Source organism: Pseudopipra pipra, chromosome Z (assembly GCF_036250125.1).
Source record: "Pseudopipra pipra isolate bDixPip1 chromosome Z, bDixPip1.hap1, whole genome shotgun sequence".
NCBI classification, from domain to species: Eukaryota; Metazoa; Chordata; class Aves; order Passeriformes; family Pipridae; genus Pseudopipra; species Pseudopipra pipra.
In genome coordinates, this window is record NC_087581.1 from 69,626,001 (window position 1) to 69,646,671 (window position 20,671).

The 20,671-nt window shown below is 41.9% G+C and overlaps 1 long non-coding RNA gene across 4 annotated transcripts in view; it reads right to left on the minus strand.

The window, feature by feature from the left end:
* The window catches only part of LOC135407354 (uncharacterized), a 62,157-nt gene that overhangs the window by 18,907 nt on the left and 22,579 nt on the right, over nucleotides 1–20,671 (minus strand). The gene's annotated exons all lie outside the window — the stretch shown is intronic.

Below are 20,671 nucleotides of genomic sequence, written 5' to 3' on the forward strand. Positions count from 1 at the left end.
TGTCAGCACAACTTGCTGTGTGGGCACAGTGATGGCTCCATGAGGAGGCTGCGCACAGGCTGAGCCCTGTGTGCTCGTTCTGCTTGAAGATATTTTATATACCCACAGATGTCAAGGACTCCCAAGAGGTTTATTTCCAGGAGCAGGAGCAGAGTACTGACCAAAGATGCTGCAGGCAGGTGTGCAGAGCTGTGGGGAAAGGACAGGTGAGTTTCAACAGCGCTCAAGCCCAGAGCACAATGCTGAGTTTACCAGGACGGATAAAAGCATGGATGTTGAGCCCTGGAAAGACAATGAAATCCCAGGCTGAAGCTGAAAGTGTGCCCAAAAGTAAAGCATCCCACTCTAGAGTAGATAACCCTGTTTGCCCATCTTTTTGTCTATGTGTCCTCGTGGTGTCCTATGGGAAACAGAGTTCCAACAGCCTTCTGCTGCAGAACAGTTAAAACCTCTGAACCCATAGTCCAATTACAGTCAAATTTGACAGAGAAAGCTGTCACAAAGATAGAAAATTCCTTCATGTTTTAGGAAAATGAGAGAATGGCAGAGTGACTCTTAAGAGAGTTATCAACATGCTCACTAGTGGAAAAACAGTAACGGATGGAGATGGGACAGAGATGATACTGCTTCTCCATCCACTGGAGATCTCTAGTCAGAGCTGTACTTAAAGCAACCAGAAAAAACTCATTCTGTAATCTGTTTACTTATGTCCAGTAAGGAGTGAGTTGACAAAATAGCTTTGATACAGCAAAAAACAAATCAAGCAACTAACTATGAGAGGCAAATCTAAAGAAATCAGGATTTACGAATTCAGCTACTTCTGGAACTCATTCTTTTGATTCAAAAAATAGGATATAAAAGGGTCATCATCACATGTTCACATTTTTATATCTACTTAGAAAACCAACTCAATTCAATGTAAACAAGTGCAAGCAGTTAACCCGTCCTTGTTCACCTTTCAAGTCCCAAGACTAACAAACATTAAAGTTAATGGAATGCCTTGGATTTCAGCACTTTTCAATCTCTTGTTTCCTAAGGACACCTATGGGCATTTTTTAAAGTGTTTGACACTTAGATGAACATAACAAGGGCTCTACTGTGCCTCTTGCATGGAGTCATGGAAAGAAAAGGGCTAAGATATAATGTTATAAGATGACTCCAGAGTCTCTGATAAACTTAAACAGATAGTTGAGGAGCCAGTAATGTTCAGCCTTGCTGTTTCCATTTCCATTCCCATCTAACGTAATTTCTCAGGGTACCACACATCTCTAAGTTACTGCCAGAACTGTGCTGGATCTCAGTTACTTCCAGAAGTTTTTAAAAGGATCTAGATCGTGATCTGGAATATGTTTTTTCCATTCAGATAAGTCAACATGCAGTCTTGCTATGGATTCTCTGATTTGTTAGCACTTTTATACCTTACAAGTGCAAAACCCAACAATATCTTTCACTTTCCACACTACTGTGATTTGAATTTCATTTTATGTTTAGCAAGGGGACTCAGGAGGTGTCTGTTCTGTTTCTGGTCTGCTTTTCCCTATTTGAATCCCAAAATGGAGAGAAAGAAAGAGCATCTCCAAATTCTCAACATATTAATGAGCTAAATTTTTAAAATAAATCTCTTCCAAATCAATATTGTAAATATATAAACGGAAGTTAAAACAAATTCAGCAAATATTTTTCGAACTTTCTGTGTCTTAAGAGAAACCCATACAGAATTGTCCAAGATAGTTGTATTTCTCTGCCCCAGAAGAGACACAACAAATAGTTGTATTTCTCTGCAACAGAATCCTTTGCATGGACCTTTCCCTGACATTGTATTCCCTGTCTCCATACAGATCATCTGAGGCAGCCAGGGAAGAGGAATGCTACTTGTCTGCATCTTTACAATGGTCCAGAGATGTGATGCAATGCTGGTAAGGTGACTGTATCACCAGCTCAGTCTTTTTGGAGGATATTGTCTCTTTGGGTTAAATGTTTCCAACTGACCTGTCCAGAGTGCTGTAGATAAATAGTACTACCCTGTTTTCTGATTATTATGCATCATTTGATGAGAAAAAGTAGGTGGGACTTGTGAGTTAACAAATATTTTTAATCTATCTATTTCTCTGATGTTTTTGCCATCCTACAGTTCTGGTAGCATGAGGTAAAAAAAAATGTGAAGGATAATTCGGATCTTAATTCAACTTTCCTTATTTTAAGTCTGATTTCCTAATAAAGTCCAGCTAGAACTAAACCACTGGTTATTAATCTGCTTATTTCCGTGAGGGTTAGCAGCGGGTCTGTCAGCTCTCTGGGAGAAGATATTGACTTGGGAAACTTGCGGGTATATCCTTGAGATAAGAAAACTATGTACACAGCCCTAACGAAAGAAAAGACAGCTGTGGAGTGCTTAGATTCAGTCCTGTGAGAACCTCAATATAGCCTTGAGCCTTGCCAAATATATCAGCAATAAATAACAGCCCATTAAAACACTGTTGCTTGCTTACCTAAAAAAAGTTGCTGCTTGCTGCTAACAAGGGATATAAAAAGGCACACGGTAAAAATAAAGAGAGACATGCATTTTACTCTGAACTAGTCTGTTAGTGTATTTCTCATTGACCGCCACAACAACATATTTCTACTGGGATGGATCTCTAAAGATGAGCTGATTGACTTGTGGCCCAAGTGCCTAAATATAAAGGCTGCAAGAGCGGTCTAGTTGGCAAGGAGAATAGTGCCATCTGCCCATATGTTCACACTGCTTTCTCAGAAAGCAAATTGACTTGGTATTTACACATCCACAGTGAGGAAGGAGGGGAGGGTGTGGATTCATTTTGCACTGGAGGTCTGGTGCATCACTGGGGGCTATGGAACAGGTATATAAGTCAGAGGTAGTGAAGATCAAGGGTAAGGCCTTGAAAGGCTGGTATTTCCAGACCCTCAGATTTACTGCCTCAGAAACAGGAAACTGTAGCATCAACAAACAAATTTTCCTGCCTCTTGTTAAATCTGAAGAAAGTAAATAGGGAGATTGCAGACAAGAAGTAATACTGAGCAGTATTCCTGACTCCCTCAAGTGCAGTCAGCTCCTCTTCTGTAAGAGAATTGTGCTATCTGCCTAGAAGATGTTTATACTGCTTTTGCATTTTGAAACTCAAATGCCAAGCAGCTGGATCTTTGGTATCTCTTACTTTTCCTTGTTTGTTGGTGAGCTTTCCTCAAGCCAGTAACATGTCAGGCAGGATGCAGTCACAAGGAAGCTGAAGGAGAGGGACAGAGCTTTATCAGAGAGCTAACTTCTGTTCTTTTTGGTTTCAGACTGAGAAGGGGTTGGAAACTTTGTTCTGTGCAGAGATAGCAACACTGACAAGCTGAAAACACCTCATGATAATGATCTCCTTCGCAACCTCTTTCAGTTTTTTATTTTCTAGCAGAGGCATAAGGAGTATAAAAATATAACTTGTCCTGTGCACATCTAAGTAGTATAAAAAAGTCCACCAGGAGGAGAAGCTCTACAGTCCTGAACAGCCTCATATAGCTACTCAATAAAGCATGTTCTCTAGTCTCGGAGCAACCTGAAAAAGTAAAAACCATTGAGCTAGAAACTGCCATCCAAGAGCTGCCAAACTTCATTTGCCAAAGCATCAGCAGTGACCTGAACTACAGAGAGAAGTAGTGAAGAAATTTGTAGAGGACCAGATAGCTTACAAGGAGGCTTTACAGTCACTGTAATGCAGGAGTTCAGAAACAAAATTTATTTTGGTTTCCTTATTTGACCCTTTAACTTGGCTGCCTTTGGTAAAATACTGTAGTCGGGATTTTCAGGTCACTGAACTCTTCCTTGAGTTCCTTCCTGGGATTTACACAGGTTGATATGCCGTGTTCATAGAAAAGCTTAATGCTGGAGAGAATTTTTATTCCAGGCCAATGTTGGTGTTAACCTGTTGACATGAGTTTGATTTGGTATCACTTTAACCTTAAATAAGTATTATCAAAAGGAGAATAACTTTTCTTGATTTTACAGTTAATCATTTGCATAAAATTGATCCTAGGTTTCCTTTTTTAACAGAAGCAATGTGAGTCGAGGCATTACTGGCACTTGTAGAGGACATCAGTGATTTCATGTAAAAGCCTCACTAGCACCCTTGATTAGTCTCGGGATCCTGCCCTTCTAAAAAATGTCAGTTGTGTCATTAATGCCTATAATTAAGGGGGACTATAACTACAAACAAATGATTTAGTATCTAAAACCAACAAATGTAAAATACACTTCAGCTCCCTGTGATCACACCATCAGCAAAGGGTGGGAGAAAAAGACATGTTCTCCCGAGGCAAATGAAAACCTTCAAAGGCAGTAAGAGCCTGTCAACCTGCTAAGCTCAAGTGGTAACAGAATTGGAGCTGTCAGGAAGCACTAAATACTTCCTTGAGAAATGGTTTTCCACAGTAGGCATAATACCATTGAAAACACAGAATATTCGACATTAAAAAAACAACCAACCAACCCAGGACACTACTGTTCAGTATAATGCATACTGAATTCCATGCCTGCCATCACACTCTTCTACTTTTGTTTGTGATTCTATTCCACTACACAGTGGAATATAAAAGGAACCATAAAAGGAAGACTCTCTGTTGAAGTGTGATGACATCTTTCAGTGGCATCGCTTAATCACAGAGTAACAAAATAATTAAGGTTAGAAGGGACCTCAGGAACTCTTGAGTCCGTGTCCCTTTCAGAGCTGGGTCAACCAAGAAAACAAATCAGAAGAGATGGCACTGGGTGGGTAAAGTGGCCCAAGTCACTCTTGAGTTAATCTGCTTTAAAGTAAACAACAGTACAAACATTGCACTAGAGTGACAGGTGGTAATTAGGCAGAAGACTGCAACAGCAGTATGCAGCAAGAGCTGCACCAGTCTTTTAGCAGCAGGCTACATGTGGAAAGCCTTAGGAAGTGGAAGTGGGAGAATAAGGAAGTATTTGCCTTTGCTTGATGGAAAGCAGCAGAGTTTGCTGAGTTGCTTGGTGTGGCCTGTGGAACAACACGTGGTGGCCCTGGTAAAACAGGACCACTCAGCAGTGAAATCTGCTGAGCTTTATTTGCTGAAGTGGTAAATTACAGAAAAGAGGAAAGGTTTGTGCCATTCCTGCCCCAGATTAGGTCAGTAAGAAACAGTAATTGAAGAAAGTCATGCTGCCAGTGACTTTCCTCAAACACCATCTATGGGATACACACTTTTCATCCATCTGAGAAGTTAAATTCAAGACAATGTCTAAATTCTTATTTTCTCATGATCTCTTCTCAAAAATAGGAGTACAAAAAATAGCAAGGTCAGTGTAGGACAGGGCAACTTGGAGAAGCAAAGTAAAGCCCGAGGAAGGTATCTTCTAAAGAAACAAATGTGTATAAAAACTGTAGATAAAGATATATGGGTGAGTCATGTTGATGGTTTTGTGGATGCCATAGTTTCATCATTATCTTCTCTACCACCATTAATCATGCTCCACCCCTCCACAAAAATTAGTAATGAAACCAGTAAAGGACCAAAGAAACTATTCAAGTATACACTAACTGAACATCTGAGTCAAAAGTCACATATTTGGCATCAACTTTGGTAAACTGTTACTTCCCATTAGGTTGGATTTGGTGTTGTTTATTCCCATGAACACTCATCATATATTGTTTGTATTAGAATAGATTCAAGAAGAGGAGAGAAACCATGTCAGAATCCCAATCTTTGTGATTATTCTAATCAAAAACAGCAGAGAAATTTTCAGAGTAGAGAGCAACAGAAATTTTGTGTACAACCTTGCAAACTGGATTTCATTAGAATCAGAAGCCTTCAATTTCTTCCAAACAGCTCTTGTGAACCCAAATAATATGTGAACCTAAACGAATAAATGTTTTGGGTAAGACCTCTGCTGCCTTCTATAAAACCATGGAAATGGTGCCTGTGACTTTACGAAACCATCCTGTGGCCTCTGTGTTGACAGCCCATGTTTTATAATAACCAGGGAATGGCTGTTTCACGTGACAGGATAAACAGCCAGATAATCCTGTGAGACAGAACACCTTCCATCTCACTTGGAAGGCATCCCCTAGATGCAGATAACAGCTATTTATCCTACGGTGTGCTCCTGTTCATTTGGCAGCAAAAGCTCTGTGATAGTTGAGCAATCCATGCTTTCTGCAGGCCTTTGGTGAACCCTAATAACCCTTTGGCCTGCCACTACTCACTTGTCATGGACTATAAAGGCAGGTTAAAAAATTCTCTTGTGGGCTGGCACTGCCTAGAGCCACAATTTTGCAAACAGTTGTTTATCTGGGTGTCTTCCATTGCACTAGAATAACCCCAGGACTGGGACAAAAACACCCATTGATAAATGCCCTCCCAGAGAGGCCACATACACAACAATAGCATATGTTCTGCATTTAACTGTGATTTTGCAAACATGCATTGGTAGTAAACACATCAGCTAAGCAATAACTGTAGATGGATGCACAGGCAATGCGGGAGTCTTTGTCAAAGAAAGAACATCTACTGAAAACTGTACCTACTAACCTAGTGCTTGCTGGCAGCTAATTACCACAACTTCCAGGGGATGCTGGGACGTGTTAAATCAGTGATTTCTGTTTGTGTTTTTAACTGCCATTATTCAAATGCAATTTACATTAAATGGTATCTGTGTCTTTTTTGGTCAAATATGCAAACTGCACACAGTAAGAGGCAACAGGCACCAACAGTGTAACTGGGATTTCACTCCAACGCCTCTAGCAGTTAGACAACATACCATTGATACAATTACAGTAAGCAATGGCTCAACAAGATCTACTGTTGAGGTCAGAGCACCAAGCAGCTGAAAGGCTTGTACTAGTGTGACCCTTGCTTAAAAAATTTAATAAAGTATGCATGTGTTTATACCTGTTTAGTTAACTGCACCTTTGAACAGAGAAATATCATGTTACATGATTAAAACGTTAAAGACAGCCTGAAAGGAATCCCCATGAAGGTCATGGGATCATGGGGTAATCTGTTATCCCAGACTGGAAGATCTCTAGGCTAATGCCCTACTCAAAGCAGGGTCGGCCATGAGATCAGACCAGGGTACTCAGTGGTTTTTACAGTTACATTCTGAAATTCTCCAAGGACGGAGATGACACAACTTCTCAAAGCAGCTTGCCCCACTGCCTGGCTGTCCTCATGGTGGTGCCATTTCTCATTACATTAATCTGGATGTCTCCTGTTTCAGACTATCCTTGTTTCTTGCCCTCCTGCCTTACATTTCTGTCATCTCGCTCAAGTTGCAAAAGTCAACCACCAGGACTCTGACATTAAGCCTTTATCAGTTTGTAGTCTCCCTATTTTTCCAGTGAAAGTACAGATCCCTGTGTGGTAAATTTAGGCTTTCTGAACAGGTAGTGATTTTCTGTAGTCTCCTAACAAGTTGTTGAGGACCATCAGCTGGAAAACACTGTCAAGATACATTCCTAGCTAAAGGAGAGAATGAGTTGTCAAGTTTGGGCACAGAAGACTGGGAAGCAGAATGGCAGAGCACTGGTCTAATTGGAAAGATGATCCTTAGCAGCAGATAAGCTGGCAGCAGAGAAACCAATGAAGTGAATTTTTTAAGCTGGAGAGGAAAAGGTATAATAGAGAGAACATAATCTCTGCTCACTAATGAGAAAGAGCTGGCACCCAAAATGCTGTAAATCAGTTGAGCTGCAGTTCTTTCAATGGAGATATATGCTTCTTACACCACCTTAGGATTAGGCTTGAAGTATCTTAAGCCCTAAGGAGCTATTTCTTGTCTCATTCTGTGCATCATCTTCCATGTGCGAGCACATTATACACCAGCAGGTGCTTGTTATGTCTATACACTGCTGTGCTGTGTGGTAATTTATTGCTCACTGACATGTCAGAAATTTTTTAATGATGTGCCTCTGCTGTTCTGAAATAGGGTGAACTCTGAATATTAAGTTTTATTTACATTTAACGTTCATTTAGATCATGTGGCAAATTCAACATTCTCATAGCATGGCTCAAACTCTTTTTGACACATTCCTTCTGTTTGAACAAATAATCATTATTCATTTTTACTTATTTGGCACAAGTCAAAGGTGGAAAAGTCATTACAAGGACAAACAGTTCTGACAAGAAGTCTGTAGGATGCTAGAAGGATCAGGCAGTCTGCTTGTGACACTGTTCAGTGAGATCGAATGAAGGCTGCGTTAAACAGCTCTTATTTGTCCGTAGAACAGAAGGAAAATGTGGAGGGATCATGTTAAGTTTGAAATAAGAGCTATCCTAGGGATGTGGCAGTGCATATTTACATTCTAAGTCTAGCTGAATTTGCAGTCTGACGCAATTCTGGTATCAGTCACTAAGTCAGAATTCATTCCATGATACCTGTCTAGATCTTTAATTACAACTCCTGTCTAGGCAGGTACTTAAGTACACATTAAACTCTCACTTCAACAGGATCACTCACATGCTTCCAAGTTAAGACACATACTTTACTGAGTCTTGCTTAATTATGGCAAAACTTGACTAACTTCTAAGTCAAACTAAGTAAAAATTCTCACAGATTAAAAGAAATTCAGACTGGCCCCTCAAACTAGGTGCAATATCCCATGCCAGGGTTGATAAGGCACAAGCATTAAACAGAAACATGGCACAACATGATTCACATAGTACTGTTTTTTAATGAGGTTGTCAGGTAGATCCTTCACTGGTGTCTGACACAGCACCATCGAAGTTACTGACTGTGGAAAAAAAGGGCTGGCTACTCATGAAGAGTTTAGAGATATAGTTAGCTCATGTAGAAAGAAAACTAGAGGACAAAGGTACAACTTGAACTCAATCTAGCCACTTCTGTTAAGGATAACAAGAAGTGCTTCTAAAAATACATCAACAGCAAAAGGAGGAGCAAGGAAAACCTCCATGCTTTGTTGGACATGGAGGGGAACACAGTCATCAAAGATGAGGAAAAGGTTGAAGTATTTAACACCTTCTTTGGCTCAGTTTTCAACAGTAACAGGCTGTCCTCGGGACAACTGGCCTCCGGAGCTGGTAGACAGAGACAGGAAGCTGAAAAGCCCCCCTGTAATCCAGGAGGGAACAGTCAGTGACCTGCTGAGCCACTTGGATCCTCACAAGTCTATGGGACCAGATGGATCCACCCCAGGGTGATGAGGGAGCTGGTGGAAGAGCTCGCCAAGCCATTCTCCATCATTTACCAACAGTCTTGTCTCACTGGGGAGGTCCCAGGTGATTGGAAGTTGGTGAATGTCACACCCATCCACAAAAAGGGCTGCAAGGAGGACCTGGGAAACTCCAGGCCCGTCAGCCTGACCTCAGTGCCTGGCAAGGTTATGGAGCAGATCATCCTCAGTGCAATCACACAGCACCTGCAGGATGGACAAGGGATCAGACCCAGCCAGCATGGGTTTAGGAGGGGCAGGTCCTGTCTGACCAACCTGATCTCCTTTTATGATCAGGTGACCCACCTGGTGGATGAGGGGAAGGCTGTGGATGTGTCTACCTGGACTTCAACAAAGCCTTTGACACTGTCTCCCACAGCACACTCCTGGAAAAGCTGGCAATCCACGGCTTGGACAGGGGCACTCTGTGCTGGGTTAGGAACTGGCTGGAGGGCCGGGCCCAGAGATGGTGGGGATGGAGCTGCATCCAGTTGGGATCCGGTCACTTGTGGTGTCCCCAGGGATCAGTGTTGGGCCCAGTCTTGTTTAACATATTTATCGATGATTTAGATGAGGGGATTGAGTCCATCATCAGCAAATTTGCAGATGACACCAAGCTGGGGGGAGTGTTGATCTACTGGAAGGCAGGAGGGCTCTGCAGAGGGACCTGGACAGGCTGGAGAGTTGGGCTGATTCCAGTGGGATGAGGTTCAACAAGGCCAAGTGCCGGGTCCTGCACTTTGGCCACAACAACCCCCGGCAGCCCCACGGGATGGGACAGAGTGGCTGGAGAGCAGCCAGGCAGGAAGGGAGCTGGGAGTGGGGATGGACAGGAAGCTGAACATGAGCCAGAGTGTGCCCAGGTGGCCAAGAAGGCCAATGGATCCTGGCCTGGATCAGGAACAGGGTGGCCAACAGCTCCAGGGAAGTGATTCTTCCCCTGGACTCAGCACTGGTGAGGCCACCCCTGGAGTGCTGTGTCCAGTTCTGGGCCCCTCAGTTCAGGAAGGACATGGAGGGGCTAGAGCAGGTCCAGAGAAGAGCAACAAGGCTGGGGAAGGGACTGGAGCACAAGTGCTGTGAGAAGAGGTTGTGCTGGGGTTGTTTAGCCTGGAGAAGAGGAGGCTCAGGGGAGACCTCATCACTCTCTGCAACTCCCTGACAGGAGGGGGGAACCAGGTGGGGGTTGGTCTCTTTTCTCAGGAACCAGCAGTAGGACAAGAGGGCATGGTCTTAAGCTCTGCCAGGGGACGTTTAGGTTGGACATTAGAAAGAATTTCTTTCCAGAGAGGGTGCTCAGCCATTGGAATGGGCTGCCCAGGGAAGTGGTGGATTCTCTGTCCCTGGAGGTGTTTAAGATGAGACTGGATGTGACATCAGTGCCATGGTCTGTGTTGGATCAAGGGTTGGACTTGATGATCTTGGAGGTCTCTTCCAACCCAGTTGATTCTATGATTCTATGAAAACAATGCAATTGTTTAGATTTACTGGCAGAACAGTAGGATGGCAAAGGGAGGTGTGCAGAGGCTTCACTACCCCAGCTCCTATCTCTGCCACCTCATGCCAATGAGGTACAATTGCAACACAATAAATCCTATTCACAGATTCTCTGCATAGCAAACGGCAAAGGAGCCTGATATGGAAGAAGAGATTCTGCATAGAAGTGAAATTTGTTTCTGAAGATGTAGCTCTGTGGGCCTGATAACTCAGAAACTGCAGCCATGCAACCTTGGCAAACCTTTGTTCATCTGCTGCCTATCTGGCTTGTGAGGTGGTTGTGCCTTTGACTACTTTTCAGGCCTACAAGGCTTTCACACAATTTATTATCCTTAAAAGATATCATGGTTTCAGGCATCAAAAGATGCTTATTTTGGTCCTCCTGTTGCCAACTGGTTTATCAAGACTCACCAAAATTTCAAGCTTTTCATATTGTTTTCCTGACATGTGGTATCCAAAGAAGCAGAGGATTTATAGCTTCAGATATTACTGGTTGGAGTAAAATATAGCAGTGTCAGTTGTTCTTTACTAAATCCTACTTTACTTCACTGATTTTGTGTCTGTGCATGCTATTCCCCATCTGACCTGCTTCATGACCTGCTTCCACTGCCTGTGAAGCAATTAGGTGAATGGAGCTTGCAGGCTGGCATGGTACAGTCCTCTTCACATTTGCAGTCACTGCCCTCAATAAATGTCTTCTCTCTAAACTGCTTTTGTTAAATAACTTGATAAACTAGCAAAGTCAAACAAAAAGCACATCTCCAACATGGTACTCTATCTATTGATGAAGACATGAGATCTGACATCTGCAAAAAATACTCTCTCTGAAAGTAGATGAAAACTTAATTAAAACCTTCTGCAGGGAAGAATTTACTGCATGGTTGTTAATTCAAGGCTTATGGTATTCTTAAAATACTTTTTTTAATTGAGTTGTAAAGTACTAAGAAAACTTGTCATTGTACCTATGACCTAAAGACTCAATCTGCTTTTGTATTTTCCTTCACAATTAGGCAAAAGCTCCCAGGCCTAACTCAGAGCTGGTATTTTTCCTCTGACCTGAAAGGATGGTTTGTTTCAAAATGGCACCAAGAAAAAAAGGCCATCAGCATTTCAAATCATCTCTTTGGCACAGGAATACACTACTGATTTCTTTCTCTCTGTCTGAGCCGCATGAGCTACCTGTCCCTTTCTGCCACACCTAACTCTTACCATGCAACTTTCTGTGTTGGGCTCTGGAGCAGAGCTCCCTAGGTACCAGCTCCAGAAGGGGGCTTGGCTCTAAATGAACACAAGAGAGCTCACTGGAGAGATAGGGGCTGGGGTAGTACATGGGAGACTTTCTTTGCTTGACTGCAGGTCACAGCAGCAAGTTCCAAACGTGACCTGCAGAGGGGGAAGGGAAAAAAGGGAAGGGACAGGGTTAACTGCACATACCATCAGGAAAAACCTGCAGAAGGGCTAGGCAGCTATTGGGAGTCAAGGGGATGACTTTGAGGAGTGAGCATCCACTAAATCTGAGCTTGAAGGCAACCTAAAGTTGTTTGAATGCAACCACAAGTGCAATTGCCAATACCAGTGGGGGAGGCTTGGTATCACTTCAGGACTTGCTGTCATGGATGACTTGGCCATCTGAGAGTTTAAAGGTGGCAGTATCCAGGCATTCAAGCTTGAAAGGGAAATGCGTCTGCTCAAGAGCAGGAAACAGAGCCACGTGTCTCAGGCTCAAGCAGCCCACCTGATCACATTCAGGCGCCCAGTTTTAACTCTAAACACACAAACAGTGCCACTTGCCTGAGAGAGCACCAACAATTTGCTGAGTTGTTGTGGTGGTCAATAAAAATACACTAACAGCCAAGTTCAGAGCAAAATGCATGTCTCTCTTTATTTTTACCGTGTGCCTTTTTATATCCCTTGTTAGCAGCAAGCAGCAACTTTTTTTAGGTAAGCAAGCAACAGTGTTTTAATTTGCTATTATTTATTGCTGATATATTTGGCAAGGCTCAAGGCTATATTGAGGTTCTCACAGGACTGAATCTAAGCACTCCACAGCTGTCTTTTCTTTCGTTAGGGCTGTGTACATAGTTTTCTTATCTCAAGGATATACCCGCAAGTTTCCCAAGTTAATATCTTCTCCCAGAGAGCTGACAGACCTGCTGTTAACCCTCACACTGAGCAACAGCTGGAAAGCTGTACCACGGCAATGCTCATCTCCCTGAAGGGTGACAAGAGGAAAAAGTTAAGCATTTCTGTCTTTGGGAATTAAATTACAGTCTTGTTGTGTGTAAAGACCATCAGCACATTGGGGAAGCTGCAGCTCCTGGTGAAGGAGCTGCCCAGCAGGCTTCCAAATGACAGCTGTAGCTGCAAAGAGAGGAGCTCCAGCTTAGCAAGAGAACAGAATGTCTTCAGCCACTTTGGGAGGTTACAACATCTTGCTGTATCTACACATACAGGAGAAAAATCTCCAAGTGGTGTAAATCTGCATGGCATCCATAACTACAAAAGATTAATGCAAGTTTATATAAAAGGAGGAGTAATCTCAGTTTTGACAGACACCCATAAAGGTCTCAGGGCAGTAATGATCAGGTTGTTCTATTTGTATGACTACAACCATAGTGGTACTTGGTCCAAGATGTTGCCCCGATGCTGCTGCTAGGGCAACTACTTGTAACAGAAATAACTAATTCTCACAAAGCTTTACCACTCTGTTTGCACTATAAAACCTACACCATGTCTTACAGAGCAAGGAGTACTGGCAAATCTATTAATGCTTCAGCCACAAGATGATGTCTTGGTACAGTTATTTGGCTTTTACTTGATATAAGTTTTCTTCTGCTTTAGATGAGATGGTAGCTGTAGCTTAGGTGGCCTCAATCAAGTTTTATGCTCTCTGGAAATCTGCATTAATTTTGAAAATGAAGAAAGACGAGCCAGCCTCTCTTTTACATGTTCATAATTTAGCACATGTTAATTATCTCTTCAAATATGGGTATGTTTATGTGACTTTCATACCTTTTTTTCCTTCATTCATACCCAGCTCAGATCTCTGATCTATTTAAGAGAGGTTCAGACATGAAATAGTAAATAGAGGGAGAAGGGAGGACCTTGAGAAGGGAATCATACAATAACACAGAAGTCAAACTCTGGAACAGGTTTTGAGTTTTTTTGCTGGCACCAGTCTAGTAGTTTTTGTGATATCCTAGTCAAAGTCTCAGCATACCCAGTTCTACACCATAAAAAGCACTCAAAATGCAGAAATGCAGTGCCATGTACAGAAACTTCTGCTATTTCAGGTTCTTTTTCTTCCCAAACAGCAACAGTATTAGTAGACTGTTTTCTGTAATAAATAATCTGAAATAAAAAAATCCCTTCTGGAATTACCCAGCTCTGACTAGACTGAAGTGATCTGTTTTATCTCTGTCATCTGATATTACACATTGCAGCATGGCATGGCATAACACATCAAACAGTATTTAGAGTCATAGAACCACAGAGTCACAGAATGGTTTGGCTTGAGAGGGACCTCAAAGATCATCCAGTTCCAACCCCCCTTCCACGAGCAGGGACATCTTCCACTAGTCCAGGTTGCTCAGGTCCCTGTCCCATCTGTCCCTGAATGCTTCCAGGGATGTGGCATCCACAGCTTCTCTGGGCAACCTGTTTCAGTGTCTCATTACCCTCACAGTATAGAATTTCTCCCTAATATCCAACTTAAACCCACAATCTTGCAGTTTAAATCCACTCAAATGGTCTCCAACCTGATCTTTTTCTACCGTGGGTGGTTCTTCATTCTCACAGTCCCTGTCTTTGCCTTCTGTGACTTGGGTGGCTTGGCTGGAGCACTTGCCACTGCAGACCAAGGCAAAAAAGATGGAGTATTTCAGCCTCTTCCATGTCCTAGGTAACAAGCTCTCCCATTCTTTCTGGAGAAGGCCCACGTTTGTCCTAGTCTTCCTCCTATCACCAGCATACCTACAGAAGCTTTTCTTTTGTCCTTTGAGATCCCTGGCCAGATTTAATTCTATCAGGGCTTCAGATTTCCTAACCTGATGCTTGGCTGCTTGGACAATGTTTCTGTATTCTTCAGAGTTTCTCTGTCTTTGATTCCACTCTCTGTATGTCAAAAAACGTCAAAAAATTAAATGAAATGTTCTTAAGTCATTTAACCCCCCAACATTTCGTGTCTTTCTCCCAGTAGCATTGGTTGAACTGCAACCTAGCTGGCTTTGTTGAACGGAAACAAAATTGCCATCAGAAATTCTACTAAGAAATTTCTATTCTGCTTTGCCTTCTACTTCTGCTAGTAATTATCAAACATGCAAACAGGTGACAAATAGGTTTGATACGGAACAAATAGGTTTGAAACTGGAACAAAAGCATTTTATGCCCTGTTCATCCAGGTGTGAAGGACAGCACAAGGTACAGATGGAAGGGCTAGTGAGCAAGGCCTCCAGTGACCGAATGGTGCTTGGGAGGGACCAAGGGGCAGCACACTGTTATTGCAATGTGCCTCCACTAGAGTCACTTTCTTTCTTTTTCTCTTTCATCACCTGTCACTTTCACACTCACTCTGTGTCAGTCTTTACCCTACCTCATAAATGCAGAAAAAAGACCCCAAACCAACCCCCTCCATAGCAGGGAAGAACACATTTTGGATGTGTTTGGATGTTCTATATATTCCTACCTTATCTTCCAATATCTGTTTCTATGGTGACTGTAATGAGTACACACACAAATCAAGCAACCTCGCTTTTTTAACATCAGTTTTTTCACTTTTCTGTTTTCTGGAGGCAATGAATTTTAATGTCTATGCATCCAAGAGACCCATAACAATGTCAGGTCACAGCACAGGATCAGGAGAGATGAAAAACTATCTCGGCTCTTTTACTTACTGCAGTCCTTGCTGTATCAGAAGCTGAGCCTCAGAGATTGAGAGCAGTGCTCTTTGGTATTCAGTACCTGACTAGGATTTGAGTATTCCTACACATCAAAATGTTTCAGACCCAAACTCTGACACTAATTTCCTCTGTTTTCTTGGGAAATCATCAAATCTGTCCATGCTTTTGTAAAGGGAAGTAACAATTCTTGCCTGTCCACTGCAGGATCTTTGAGATGGCAATCAGTTTTTATTACTAGTCTCTACAATGCCAAACTCAACAGAACACTTATCTAGATCTGCAGGAATTACTGTATTACAAACACTGGGAATAATTAGGAATAGGCAGTAATACTGTTTTGTGTCATGGGTCATCTCAAGTACAACTTTTGTTGTCACAATGAAGGATCATCTTGGGATTAGATGTCAAAAGCTGTAAGCATAGTTAGAAAATGGCTTCACCTAAATTCACAGTAAGGTATTTATTTTCTGAAAACATTAAGAACAAATAAAAGACCTGGGACATACTAGAGAGTGAGTTTATAGTTCATCCTATGCTCTGGCTGTGTAGGTATGCAAGAGACATACCTACACAATGGAAATTAAACCAGACAAGACTGGGGGTGTTGATTTACCATGTTAATAGTTCTGCTGTGACCAGCTGTGTGAAACAACCTAGCAGCTGCTCAGCTACACTGACCAGGTAAGCATGTGAGCCTTAAAGAGACACGTAGTGTGGAGACTGGCTGTGTAGTATGACTGTTGAGACAGAGAGGAAATTCCTCACTTAATCCCTCACAGCACTCATCACATCATTAACCAACATTTATCTACATCTTCTAGCAGCTGTCTTTCTTTTAAAAAAATTTCAAATTAAAAAAAAAAAAAAAGAAGCCAACAAACAAGCAGTCCAAAATACAACAGTGGATATTTCATGAAGAGTGGGGACACTTTCCATGTTGAGGATCTAGTTCTGCAAGCTCCACTCAGCTTGTTCATTATGTAGATTACATGAAGTCACAGTAGCAGATTGTGCAAGTGTTGGTCAAGTTAATAAACTGGCAGCAGCCTCCTCCCATCAATTTTACATCCTATGCAGCTAAATCTAACAAACAGATCTCTGAAAGTCCAGCTAACTGGAAAGAGCAGATGCCTCATATTGGAGAAGACTAAGGCAGACTGAATAGGAAGCACTTTGAATAATTCACCATTCACCATTTTCTTCCTTAGGGAGTTATGTGGCCTGTATTATACAAACACCATGCAGTTTGCCTCTTCCAGCAAAGCAGTGGCCTGCAACTGTGCCGAATTTATCTGTTTATCCATCAGATATCAAGAAACAAATTATTTGCCAGAATCACACAATAAAGCTGGCACTTAACTAACTGAATCCTTTCTCTTCCTAACTGTGACAAGGTGCTCCTTTGAGGTGCTCTCCCCTTTTGGAAGACTGACAGTTGTACAGGTTGTTTCCTTACTCAAAAGGCCATTCCCTCAGGACTAGCAAGAAGCCGCACCTATCCTGTCAGATCCAGGCTGAACTACACTGACCTGGCACTTGTGACTGCCGAGTCTGAATAGCATCCACTGTTATTCCTCAGAACAGAACAGATGCCCCTCAAAACAGTCACAGCTGGTTTCATACACAACAGGCCATCTGCTCATGCAACACAGATGGCTGAGAACAGAGCAGCTCCGGGCTTTGCTCTTTTCCCTGGCTCCAGGTCAAAATAAAATGAGGGGTTTGATCTTCATGTTGTAAGAGACACGACCTCTCTCTGACTGAGGAAGGCTTCTGCAACATGTGTCACAGTCAGCACGAACAGGCAGAGCAGCTTCAGAACACTCCGGGGACTGTTCCAGCTGCTGGGACACCCCTCCTCTAAGCACATGCACAGATACAGAAACAAAGAGCTTCTGGGGACCCTCGTGTGCTCAGATGTAAGAAGAAAGAAATATTTTTATGATTACGCTTTACCAAGTTGTGAAACGCTCATACACCACAGCAGTATCTAAGAAGAGATTTAAAAAAAAAAAAAAAAAAAGAAGCAAGCTGCGTAAATAATGGAAAAAATATGGCTTGAAGAAGAGTATAGCCTACAAATCTAGGACTTGCAGCCTCTAGATTCTCATACCTCTCCTCCAACTCATCTGGGATGCATTTAGCTGACTGTCGCACTGGTTTATATTCTGAGGCTCCTATTCAGCAAAACAGAGTTTGAGAAAGATTGAAATCTGGTTTCAAGTACATGGATGATCCATCTGAAGTAAAAAAGATAACTTATGTATCTAAAATGAAGCATATGCTTAAATGTCCTGCTGAATAGGATTAAGGTAATCAAGAAATTTTCTACAGTTGAAAGATTTGCCACTGATGTACATTCACTGTGTTCCTGAAACACCCAGGAACACATGAATTTTACATCCAGCTTTACAGGAAGACAGAAACTACAGTGATGTAGAAAATGGTTGTGTCATAGAATCATAGAATGGCTTGGGTTGGAAGAGATTTGGTCACAGGAACCCCTGTGCAGCCCAAACTCACCCCAGAACCCTCTTTCAGTCACCTCTGGTGCTGCCTCAGGAACAGGGAGGGTAGACACACTGAAATCAGAATCACGTTTCTGATTCAGGCTGTAAATAGCAAGCAGCTCACAGATTATTGCTCATCTTTACATGAACCCTATTTGCTAAAAGAATTACTTCAGTCTGTTCTGTTGTCATTTCACTTACATGGGTAGAACAACATAACTTACCAGGAATTCATGTCTTCATCTTATGCTTTAAAAAAATGCATCCACAGACTGGAGTTGAGTAAACTTGAAATTCACTCCCTGACTTTGCTTTCCTAGTCCTCAGCATGAGGCAAGGTTATGAGCTGCAGGTTGAGAGTTTGCCAGTACTTTCAAAAGAATATGCTCTCCTTTTCCATTTGGGTGAATATGACGTTTGGGTTGTTTATTCTCAGCACCCTTCATGTTCTGTACATCTTCACAAGTGTCCTCAGCTTACTCTCAGTGAATTTTAATTTTCCACAGATCACTGTCAGCTTCTGACCTCAGCTGTAGTGAACCAAACATTCTCAATTCAAAGCCAGACTGATAAGTAGGAAGTGTTCTGCAGAGCACACACACAGAGAACACCATTCTGCCTATGAACCTTTTTCTAGAGCTAGAGAAGCCCACTTGGAAAAGCCAAATATTGCGTGTTCTACTGGCTTTTACTCAGTCAAGACCAGAAGCTCCTTGAGAAATGGGTGATAAAATCTTCAACTTAGTAGTCTAGAAGGTATCTGCTTCCTTTTGATACCGTACTTGAACACATGTATCTATACCACTCCTTAGGAGGTGATCATAGGTTCTGGAAATTGAGAATTTTCTTCAGAATACAGGTATTTTGAAGCTTTAAAATCACTTGCATCACTTCATGCTTTGACTGATCCTGACTCTCATTTCCTTGTCTGTTTCTGAGAAGCTGGTATAAATCCCTCCACTCTAAAGCAATCCTCACATTATCAGAGCAGAAGGTCACACAACTCAGACACAGTGAGACAGACTAGTAAGTAATCTCACTCTCTAATGGACATCAAAGATCTCATGACTCATTCTGTACTTATCACACACAGCATTCTTATTGGTGTTGCTTTATTCTTTCATGAAAAAAATTAATAGAATGTGAAACAGGCAAAGAAAGCAAAATCAAAACTACAAGTCAAAAACCAGTGATACTGAAGCCCAAAGCTGCTTAGTTTTTTTTGCTATAGAGCTTGTCTGGATTTGCCCCACATAATCAAGGTCAGGGTTTAGACAAATAGGAGAGTGACTAGGAGAAGAACCAGTACAATGAGAAGGAAAAAAAAATCATACCTGTGAATTCTAGCCCAACTTCTAAGTGACTGTATGGTTGTTTCCTGTACACAGATGAAGTGCTACATTCAACTTACAGATGCACACATTCTGTGAAATACTCTCCTGTGAAAATCTCTGATCTAATGGAGTTGTCATTGTAACAAGTATCCAGGGAACAAGGAGAAGGACGAATGAAATCTCCAAATGCAAGTCCCTTTGCTTTGAGCCTTTAACTACTCCTGTTTATGTTTGCTAAAAGACAAGACCTTCTAAAACTGGGCTGTTATGCTGTACCTGCCAGCCAGCATTACATGTGTGAATCTTGTCAGATAAAGTTTGTCCAGTGCAAAAAGTTCCCTGTATAGATAAACTGCTGGCTTTCAGTGGCATTCCTCACTGTAGTCTAACAATATTTTATAGAGACTTCCCATAATCAGGAATTTGCTCTTTCTTAAAAATAAAACTGAAAGTAGGTCTAGGATGTTCATTTTTCACAAATAAGGTCTCAGAAAGTTTTCCTTTGCTGTCTCCTTGACTTAACGTATATTATTTTGAAGAAAAACTTCTTTGGGAAGTGAATGGAGGTTCTTAACATGGTACTATTAGGAAACATTATGGTCCTATGAGAAACGCAAGGACAAGACTATCAACTGAGTCTGCAATATGAGATGAAACTTGTTCTATCTCAGATCAGTGACCTAAACAAAAGCAGTGAGATGTAATGCCCTGATGCTTTTCAATTTTATTCTTCAAAGAAGAGACAGTCCCCATTGCTCCTTCTCTGCTGGACCAAGCTATATGTTTGCTATGGCAAGAGACAACAGTTGTTCTTTCTGTTGTGCTCTCACTGTCTTCATTCAGTTCTCTAGTCCTGAACATATAGCTGACTTCTGCTCTGTGAGGGTGTTTCTTAAAGACTCTTTCTTCCAAAACTTCAGAGTACTTAATGTGCTTAATTGTTTGCTCCAGCTGAATATTTGATGAAATCTCAAAATGTTGAACGTGAAAAGAAGTTCACACTCATCTATAATACGGTGGGATGAGAGAAAAACATGAACAGATACTGTGCACACAGTAATGTTTGACTGATTACTGACAAATTGGCTTGGCAGAAACCCACAGTCATGCACGTGGGAGGGAAGATGCTCAATTCAGGCAAGGACTCACACCGCCCTAATTGGGGCTGGCAAACAATACTGGACAAACTGTGAGGCATTCAGTGGCAGACACATATTTGCCCAATAAACTGGCAATGCCACTAAAAA